This window comes from Temnothorax americanus, unplaced genomic scaffold (assembly GCF_048541705.1).
Source record: "Temnothorax americanus isolate GAGA-0224 unplaced genomic scaffold, ASM4854170v1 Scaffold20, whole genome shotgun sequence".
Classification (NCBI taxonomy): Eukaryota; Metazoa; Arthropoda; class Insecta; order Hymenoptera; family Formicidae; genus Temnothorax; species Temnothorax americanus.
In genome coordinates this window covers 799,848-810,747 of record NW_027509339.1, presented here as the reverse complement: position 1 = coordinate 810,747, position 10,900 = coordinate 799,848, and the positions used below count along the sequence as shown (strand labels likewise).

The 10,900-nt window shown below is 39.4% G+C and overlaps 1 protein-coding gene across 1 annotated transcript in view; it reads right to left on the bottom strand.

The window, feature by feature from the left end:
* Positions 1 to 10,900, bottom strand: part of LOC143897528 (ATP-binding cassette sub-family G member 5) — a 40,379-nt gene that overhangs the window by 21,104 nt on the left and 8,375 nt on the right. The window lies entirely within an intron of this gene.

Here is a 10,900-nt window from a genome sequence, read left to right as displayed (position 1 = left end):
AATGTGAAGTGCGATTAAAAATAAGAACAACTTGCTTCTTCGTCCACACGCGGCTTTATAGATTCTCTCTCGCAATATTTTATTAAACGTAAAATTTCTCGCGCTAAATTATTATCGTTGCAACACGAGAAGAGATAATTGTGTACCGCGAATGCATTAATCGGATCCAAACTTAGCCGCTATCTTCCTATATTTAGCGTCGCGTTTAGCGTTAAACGCGTGGCCGCCCGATTCCAAATATTATTCAGCTGATATATATATATATATATATATATATATATATATATATATAAAGCGAAAATCGGACGATCTCGGCGTTTAAAATTGTTTAAACATTATTTCACTGTCGCTATTTCGCGCGAAGTAATCGATCTTTATCGGCCTTTGCGCGAACTCTCGCTCGTCGTCGGTCACAGAGGCGCATCTCGACAATTCGCTTTTACGTAAGCGCTTACTTTCATCGCGATCAAGTTTGCAATTAATTACGCCAATTAGTGCGGCCGACGTTCGTCGAACCCTCGTGGGCAACGTCTCTCGCCAAGAGAGATCGCTTATCGTTTTTTTTTTCGCGCGATACCGGCTTGATACGAAGACGGCTGATAAAAGTGTCAAGAATGGAAGGATTCCAGTCACGCATTGATTCATGCGTGTACTTTTATCTCGCGATTATTAAGATTGCAGATATTTCGCAGAAATGTATTTATTTGTCGTTACAAGTTGTTAATGTTTTTTTTTAATGTTCTATAAAGTAGAATTTCTCATCGAAAATTATACATTTCTCTCGCTCTTCATACTTTTAATTTCTTGTTATTAAATTTACAGTTGAAAAGTTTATTAATACCAGCGTAATTTTCGATAGAATTTTAATTAGAGTGAAAATTACATTAAATGCTTTTCACGATATCGTATGGCATAATGCCTGCTGATTACATATTGCTGATAATATTCATCCAATATTAATTTATTTCGTAGCAGAATGACACTCGTTCGTTTATATAAGAGCGAAAAAGTACACATCGATTATGAAATATGCTCACATGACATGGTGAAGCCAACGAGATATTTCGCGTAAAAAGGTTTCAAATGTTTAATCTCGAAAAAAAATCTAAAATCTCTCTTTTGTGCATCTGTATTTTCAATAAAAAAAACTTTTTCTTCGTATAAACAAGTGGGCGGTGTGATTTCATTTGGGAAGTACTGCATATAGTAAATGTCAGTGATGTTGTAAAAAGGGAAAAATTAATACGACCCTCGCGCTTACTCTTAAATTAGGATATCTGGTTATTTAAATAATATTATTGCGCAATAAAATATTTAATCCACACGGAGAGAATGTAAACGTTAAATTTTTCTCGGAACCAATTTTTTTCTCCTACACATATCACGCCAACATGGTTTCATCTATTCTAAAAAAAAAATAAAAAAAGAGAGACACAGAGAATCGGGTTGCAGTTAAATTAAATTTATAAGTGAACGAGAGTTTCTCCCCAATAAAGGTGGAGCCAATATTCTATCGATGTGTTTGCGAAAACAGTTGTTTGCCCAACGGCCTGTTTTCACGTCGATCGTATTAGGGAAATTCGTTGTGTAACGTTACAAGCGGACTCGTTAAGTCGCATGCCTATTCCGTAAAAGGGATTCTCTGCGCAAGTATCGGAATTCGGAGCTCGGCTATCGAGTCTAAATAAAACGAAGTTATCGGGTACAATGAATGAGACTCCTTTGTAATGGGTTCGCGGTACAAGATATTTCACAAGTAACGCGCAATGTAACTATTCGCATAAGTTGTATTTCTTCGGCAAATCTGGAGTAAATTTTCGGCGATAAAAAAATAGAACAAAATAAAGCTATCTCGAGCGAGTTATATCTCGGACGTAATTCGGAGCACACGTACATCGGGGATTTCTTACGGATTTCATTCGACGGAGTCTCTCACTTGTGAAACACTCGGTACAGCTGATTTCTCAATGAATCGACCTTTGTATTAAGAAACTCGCTCATCGCGGTTGGAGGAGCCGCGGCGGAATGCCGGCGAATTATTGCGATACGACGGAAATTGAGGATCCCCGCTGCGTTTGTGTAACGTCGCTCGTTCGCTCGCGGGGAGAGCTATGCGGCGATTTACGTAATGAACTAAGAGAGCGAGAGAGGAGCTTCTCCAAGAATTATCGTCATGCCGTCATGCGGCCCACGCCGCGCCGGCGCTTAATTACTTTCATCGACGGAAGTGGCTGTTTGCAACGGTAATCGGCAATTTATGCCGGCTTACGCGCCCAAGCTCCAGTAATCAAAGGGTCGGCCCTTGGTGACGTGAGTTTTATTTTACGACGCATGTTTCTTAACATTTGCGCAGTTTCACCGATCGGAAGACTGGTCGTAGCTCGCTAAAGATACCAGACGCGAAGGATATTATTTTAAAAAATTCAAATTGTCATGCATCAAAAATTAAAAAAAAAAAAAAGAGTTTTAATTAATTTTAATTACCTTCGATTAAATAAACTAAGCTCGAACGCATACGAACTAAGCGCGAACGTGAAAGCAAACTTCCACAAAATAAAATGAGAAACATATGAAATAATTTTAATTAATTAATCAGAGCTATTTGGATAATGATTATAATTACGAAGTAACTGAAATTATAATGATGAAGCACGCAGTCCCAAAAATTAAAAATAATTAATTTGTTTGTCGCGAAAGGAAGGAAAAAACAAAAGAGCAAAACGTGCGAAATAACCGTAGTCGCGTCTCAATGCACGATTGTGTTATAATACGATGAGGAGCACGATCCAAGGAGCGAGACTTTCATGCGATAACTGTCGGTTATACAAGCGGCAAGTGAAACCGCGTTATTTCCGGTCGCCCGGTTCATCCTACGCGCGGCTATTGAAATTCCTCTTATGCCCGTTGACCGAGATCGATATTGCTCGGCAAACAATATCGGATTTGTAATACATCTCAGTCTTATCACCAGGTAAATACATTGAGGAAAAATAAATAACTTGTAGAGAGAACTCCTACGAGTTTTGTTACACGCCAATTTCCCCTCCCGTCGTTTCGACGAGAGATCAAACTAAAAGTTGTTTCAATTAAAAAAACATGATATTATAAAATAATCAAGAATCGCACATTAAAAAATTTCGCTTTTTATTCTCGTTCCTTCATATAAGAGAAATCAATTTATCTTAAGCTATCAGTTGACGCAAACAAGATAAGTGTCAGAAACAGGGTTTGCAAGTACAGCTCCTCTGTCTCTAATTAATGTTTTTCCATCTGGACAAAGTACAGAGGAGGTACTTTTTATAATAGTTTTATCATTAGTCTTTTTATAAATACCATTGCACCTATATATATAGTCCCCTTCAATGCCGCTTTCTTTCTCACATAACGGCTACTTGTGCGAACGAGGAAAAATTATCTTTCAGAGCACGCTTTTCTCTTCTCGCGGCGCAGTTGTGCAAATCTGTCAGGTTTTTACCTGTCGGAAATATAAATTGAATTTTGCAGGTCTTCTCGAATCGACCTTGGTGGACCGTGCTGCGCGTGTTTCGTTGTGTATGAATCGCTTCCTGCAGCGAAGTGGCGAATGAAAATTCCTTACGGCCGGAACGCGTGTGTTGCACGATTGACACAGCTGTATCGCAAACGGCACGCGCTCTCTTCTGTCAATGGATTCCCCCGTTCAATTATCATCGTACCCAAAAGTATGTGACACGAGAGACCAATTATCTCACCCGATACGCCGCTCGAAACAATTCGAGCCGCGTCCCTGCGTGTATATGTACATGTGCGGGAGATCGAGTTCCAACGGGCAACAATGCCATCGGCGTAAGCTGACATTTACAAATAACGACCGATCATTTTGTGATGTCATCACGGTTTTGTATCCTCGCTCCGGAGAGGAATCCTGTCCTCCCCGAAGCGAGGCACGGCCTTGGCCGATATATCGCGGAGCATACTTCATTTTATCGAATTATCGCGCGGCCTCTACGTCGGAAATGTATATTTAGGTCTCTCGCGCAATTAACTCGTAAGTTGAGTAAATTTTCTCTAGGATATCGTAAAAGTTAAACAGGCTTTAACTTTACAGCACACGCTTGGGGAACATCTAACGATGATAATTTAACCGAGTTAGCATTATCCTGCTAAAATAATATTTTAGTTCCTTGATAACAATTACTTAACGATCTCGCTACTTTGTTATATAACGTGCGCCATATAGCTCTACGAACTTGCGTAGCCAGGGGTGTTCGCGATTGTATAGAAAATTCGCGGAAGCGCCGCTCGCTTTGCGAAGCGGAATCCAAACTTTTTAATTTCGCAACGAGTATATGAATTCGTTTGTAAGCCCGAGCTACATCGTTCCGCGCTCGAATTGCAGCCGAGTGAAGCGGCGAGGTGACCGGATAAATCGATGCTGAGGGGCCAACCACGCTACACCACCCGACCAGCGCGCACCACCCGCTGACCCTACTTTTTCCATTAACGCCGATTCGGCACGATCCTTCCTTCCCAAGGTCCGGCCTCCGGCTATGCTATATAGGAGGAATAATAAGATCCTACACGGCAAGCGACGAAGTCACCAGTTATTCCCGCGTGGGCGCGGGAAGCGTGCATGCATGGTCTATCTACAGCTTTCGCCCTCTTATCCGCCCTCCTGTGTTCGCCCCCTCATTGATTACTTTGGTATCGTTTGTCCACCTATCGTGGGTCCTACAGCGTTTAATATACGTGTTATACGCTCAACGAAATCTTACCCAAGTTGTTTATAGGGTATTAAACGTCATCTCGTTTAATCGTTACTGTAAGTTCCTTTCTCCGTCGACCCTCCCAAAGTTATTCATCTTATTGTGCGCGCGGGAGGAAGTCCCAGAAAGTAACAGATATTTACAAGGTTTCGTGGACAATGAAGATCTTGCGAACCAAATAAATTAAGTGGCTCTAAGCGACCCTTTTTGGCCCTCAATACGTTGATGCGACTCCCCTCTCCCTTCCCTGTCTTATTGTTACCTGTGACATTCGTGCGGCCAGATCTTCTCACGCCTGGCTCACTCGTTTTCACGGGACACCCTTGAAAGGGTCGCGAGTATGGCGAAGATGGCGAACCTTCTCAGAACTGTCCTCGTGGTTGTTTTATATCATGTATTCTGAGAAGTCCTCGCTGCATTTCCGCAGCCAGTGTCGACAGCGGATATGCTTCGCATTATGCGGGACGTTTTCCTCGAGTTACATACCCGATTGTGTCATTAACTGTCAAGACATCGCTTCAGGGGAAGGAAAAACAATCGATTCATTCATTCTGTATAGGTATACAGAAAAGATCTTGTTAAGAAAATGTTGAAAACGTGTTTTCACGTAGACACGTTGTGTGGCGATCTCTATTTCAGCCCAGTAATACAGGAAAAAGATAGAAGGAGACGATAATGAAACGCAATTTCCCGGAAAACGAGGACTTTCGAGTAACGCGTGTTCTAAAATGTTTCACTGAATTGTGTTATAGGGAGAGCGACGTTTTCCGTAGTGGCTATAGTTAGACGTGAAATTTCCGGTTGGGAGAAAATTGGAAGATATAAAAATAGCCTCTCGTTAATGACGTAATTTCAATAAGATAAATCATTCAAGAAGCGTTATAATTGTGAATTCGACTATACAGTAATTATAGCCATCGACTGTTAATTTGATTGCACGTGTTCAGAACTTCGTGTCTAGAATTATTTTTCTTGGTGTATCTACGTAAACGATAAAAAAAAACACGTTCTATATTTTTATTTATTTTTGTTTATAAGGAATTATTTCTACGTCAGTTGTTGCATTGTGCTATGGTTTTGCTCGATTATAAAATATTTTTTTTAATTAAAATAAACGAGAGATATTTGTTTTATCTATAGCTGTGTGTAATATCCGTGCAAAAAGGGAGACGAGTTTTGACGAACGAGTTGAGGTGGATTTTGATCGCCGATGAATCACTTCAATAATTCCGCGGATGAGGTCTAAATTCCTTCGTACTCGTCCCTCTCCACGGAATCGTCTAAGAACAACGGAACGCAGGGGAACCAGAGCGAAACCCTGATGAGCAGTTTTACGGCTATAGATGGTGAACGCGCGCGGGAGAGTTTACGTCGTGGGTTGTGCGTGTCTTGAGGAATGTGGGCGCACCAGTTTCGAGAGTCATTGAGAGCGGGATAGGCGGGCGCCCATATTCAGACAGAAACCTACGGTCATCCTCGTATAGGAGCGTAGGAGAGGACGAAAAGAAAAGAACAAAAAAAAAAGAAAAGAAATAACATCCGGACCCACCTACAGATCTGAATGTTTTATCGTATGGGTGCGTGGACAAGTACCGGCCTGATTGCCCCGATGATTGACCATTATTTCAATTAAGGCTGAATTTTTCAGATTGCCGAGTTTGTCCGCGCGGGCGTCTGTGTGCTCGGGGTATAAACAGAGCGCCACGATCAATTAATTATGGTTATTACCGTAATTGTTCGTCTATATTTGACCATTGCCCATTACCGCTATCATCAATTGCATACTATCTGATTTCTTGTGGAAATGGCAAATTTATATTTGCCTATACTACGTAAATCGAAAGATAAAAACATTTTAAAATAGAGAATATAAAACGCTTAAAATAAAATATTATATGTATATATATATAACCCTTTGTCCGTATAGGTTTTTTTAACACCTTTACGCCGCATAGGTGGGTCGTTTTCGTTCTGACGTTTTTTTTTAAGTGTTAAAGTGTTACAAAAAATCTGAAAAAATTCATGGAGGTAATTCAAACCTTCAATTTGAAGTATCAATCATAAAATTATAAACAATTTAATTTTTTCACATAATTTGTATTTAAAAAATGGAGCAACTACAACTACAACTTGTAAAATCATCTTTTACTCATCAAAAAATCATAACTTTAAGACAAATAAAGATATCGAAATGAATAAAAAAAGAAATTGAAGGGGAAAAACGTACCTTTCATAAAAAAAATATTGCATGCAATTATTTTGAAATGAAGTGCTTAAGTGTTCGCCGCCAACCTCGTTTTTTCAAGAATTACGTGTCTCCTGTGACGGCTGAAGGAGGGTCTGGCGCCTTGAAACTCGGTAGGCGGGTGCTCGGGGAGCATAACTTTTTTTACGGATTCGCAGTGGCGCCCTCTCTAACCGTTTTCAAAAGTTACAACTACATTTGATTTTCGCCCGGACGAAAACGACCCACCTAGTGGGATGAAGGGATAATAAAAAAAGATAATTTAGAATGTAACACTGGACAGAAGAAAATTAGATCGAATTTTAAAACGTCTCTTTTATGAAATAATTATGCAATGTTTCGTTTTGAGCATCAATAGGCAATAACGTTTATTTTATACATTTCCAGAAACGCAATACTCTCGCACAAAGATCAGTTATTTTCCCGAACATGTTGTAATCTACCGCGCCAATCTGATCATTCGACATATTATCGATAAACGCAATATTGTCTCTCTTTTTCCCCTTTGTGTAAATATCATATACGATTTAATATATCTGATATTTATTCCAAGCTACAAGCAGCACAAGCGTATATCCAGCGAGCCGTTCGCGCAATATTATTGGAAACAAAGGGATATCGTCAGTGTGCGGCAAAAGTGATTCGTTTCGCGGTGGCTAATCGCACGTGTACTCTATGTAAAGCGGCAATTGAGTTAGGATTTCCGCTGGCGTAAGTCGGAGCAATGATCGATGACCGCGAGACGTCGACACACCTATTTGTAGAACGAAAGATGGAATCCGACGGAGAATCTCTCCGCGCGCGGTTATATATCCATCCCTTTCTCATTATCACTGACAACAGGATGCGGTTAGTCACGGCAGCGCTGACGAATCCCAACAAACGGCGGTTATTATCTGTCGTCATGGAAAATAATAGCATCTTTAATGCAAAACGTTCAATACGAATAAGCAACATTCGTATATATAATATATATCTATTTGGGAAATTAATCTCTCTCATTCTGACATAAATCTCGTGTACAAAAATACGTGTAGTAAGATACATTTTTTAAGAAATAACGATTTTGTTGAGCGTGACTATTTTGGCGGAGAATAAAATTTTATTTAAAGCATCGCGAAGATGCTCCGAGATAATAAAGCTCGATTTTATAAAAATATATAGAGTTAAATTTAAGAATATAAAAATTCTTTTAATTTTTTTTCGAGAAACAAAGTATCGCCTACACAATAACCAATCGGTTATTCTCCGCCTAAATCTTTTTCCTTAGAAGAACCGAGAATATTGCTTTGACGTTGCTGTATATATTCGGTGATTTATTTTTATTTCTTTTTCATTTGACTCCCACTTAGTTATTTTTATCTCATTCATTTCTTTAATTATGTTTCCTTCGCACAAGGACGGTCGCATTCTGCGTCGAAAGTCCTACGCGCTTAATGCTATGAATCGTACCTGTCCCTCTAAGTGGCGTATAAAGAAGCCTTTTATAACGTGTACGAGAGCCGGCGCTGCAAAGAAAGCTGCCGGATGCGGTGGGGAGGCGAGGGGGGTCTCATTATCTTATCTCGAACCATTTCCTGTCAACCTGGGGCCGCCTCTCGTAGTAGTGTTTACGCACATGTATGCACACCCTCGTACGCGGCGTGCAACGCGAATGCACTCACGCACGTGCACGCGCTTGTGATGGGCTTAGGGCCGCTTCCGGCGTGTGTGCGTGTGCGTGCGCGCGTTCGACGTCGCATCTGGCTGCGAAAACGCGCTGCTCCAGAGGCTCGATAATCGTTTTTCTCTTGCCGATGCACTTGCGGCACTATGACGAATTTTCGTGAGTTCAGCGCCTAACTTATACAAGCCTGTTTCTAAAATGGGGGGACGGTATTTCCTGTGAAACATATATCCGATACTTTGAAATCTTATATCGAAGAAAAAGGCTAATACATATATGAATTAATGAAAGATTGAAAGGTATAAAAGATTGAGAAATTATGAAATATCGGTGGAGATATAATTTGAAAAAGCAATTCTTAGGAGAGCGAAGCTAAATACTGAAAAGTCGAATTATATAATTGATATATATATATAATTATTTTTCATGCAGACTTTCCGAGATACATTTTATAATTGTCTTTATTTCCGAGACCGTTATAATTATGTACGCGTTTCATCTTTTTACATCCAATAAATTATATGTAACATAATTATTTGTAAAACAGAGACTCTTTTGTCTTCCATTAATTATTCCACAAGAATCACAAGCGGCGCTGAATGATTTTAAGGAGGCTCTTACCTCGATCATAATATGACAGATCTTTATGAAATTAATATATGTTGTAAAGTGAACCACAACGGACCGATGCCCAAAACTTGAGCATAGGTTGACGATAAAAACTGTAAAAATATCAGTATTGAAATTCGCATTTTTAACACAGGGCATATGGTAAACACTAAAATTTTTACCGGAAGTGATGTATTTTCTTGGCAAGTTTGCGAGCCAGGTAAACAAAAAACTAAGGAATTGTAGTTAAAATAATAATCTTTCTAATGATAAGAAGAAAACTTGGTGTTGACGATGAGTTATAAAAGATATTGTAAGTTTTAATATGACGTACGACAGGTTAGGCGAATGATCTTCCGAGTGTCAAAATCGCGCGAAGTTTTTAACCTCACTTGCACATGTCTTTTCTCTGCGCTGTATGGTAGCGGCATAATTATTCTCTCGCGCATCGACAACCTTTATTTTCGCGAATTTTCCTTTCATTTTCCCTCTCAGCATTCTCACGTTATATCTTTCTTTTGGCTCCATCTCTTCATCGCATCATTCGCTACAACGCTACACGGCTACACCTCACTTAGCTGCAGACTGCTACAGACGACGTTGTGACACGTGACACGCGCATGTTCTGCTCTTTAGCACTGACGTAGTCAACTGACTTATTGTATAAATTTTAATATTTACACTAATAGAACATATAACTTACTCTTACACTATGTAAAAATCATTATTTATTTTTTTATTTAATTTTCCGATAATTTTATAACCAATTATTAATGATAATTTTTCGGTTGCTACATTGATTAGAGCAGCCGGGTAAGAGCCTCCTTAATTACAACTCACAAAACATGTCCATACAAAGTTCGACGAAACTATGGAATTACCTTTCAAATTACATGTTTGTATATCACGATTGAAGAAAAAGTATGCCTATAATTGAAACCAATGAAAAAAAGGAATCGATAAAATAATTCTAGGCACTCCGTCAAAAAGGAAACTATACGAAGGCTTCCCTCGTGCATGATGAATTCATTTTCTTGCACGGATTATATCGATCCACCAGTACTCGTAGCCCGGGTTAACGACCTTGTTTTCCACTACGGCAACTCATGAGCAAAAATAGATATCGCGAATCGCCATCGACGCGCTCCGTCTTTTTCCAGGCTTCGTGCACGTTAGGGGAAAAAATATTTAATTTCTAGCCCAGGCATATAATTTTAGGTAATAAAGACTGCATTGAAAAAGATTCAACCTTGTGCTTGTTCTTATAACAAAGCTATTTTGCGAAACTCGAAAAACATAATTACATCTCAAACGACTTGCGCAGCTAATGAAATATGCGGCAATAAAACAATATTTGCAGATAAAGAGATTTTAATAAAATTCCTTTTATAAACGACTGCGAGATGTATCGTCCAATCAGGAAACCATTTATTCTGGGAAATATGGCAAAGAGTGACGTAATTTCAAGAAATCGCTTTACCTCTAACTTTTCTCTCCTAATTCCCTTCTATCTATTTTTAATAAATTTTGATATGCGAGAAAATTTTTATCTCGCATATTTTTTACATCGTGGAACTAAGTTAACAAGATTATGCACACTTGCGATTTCGGGCTCGTGCATGGAAACGTTGAAAC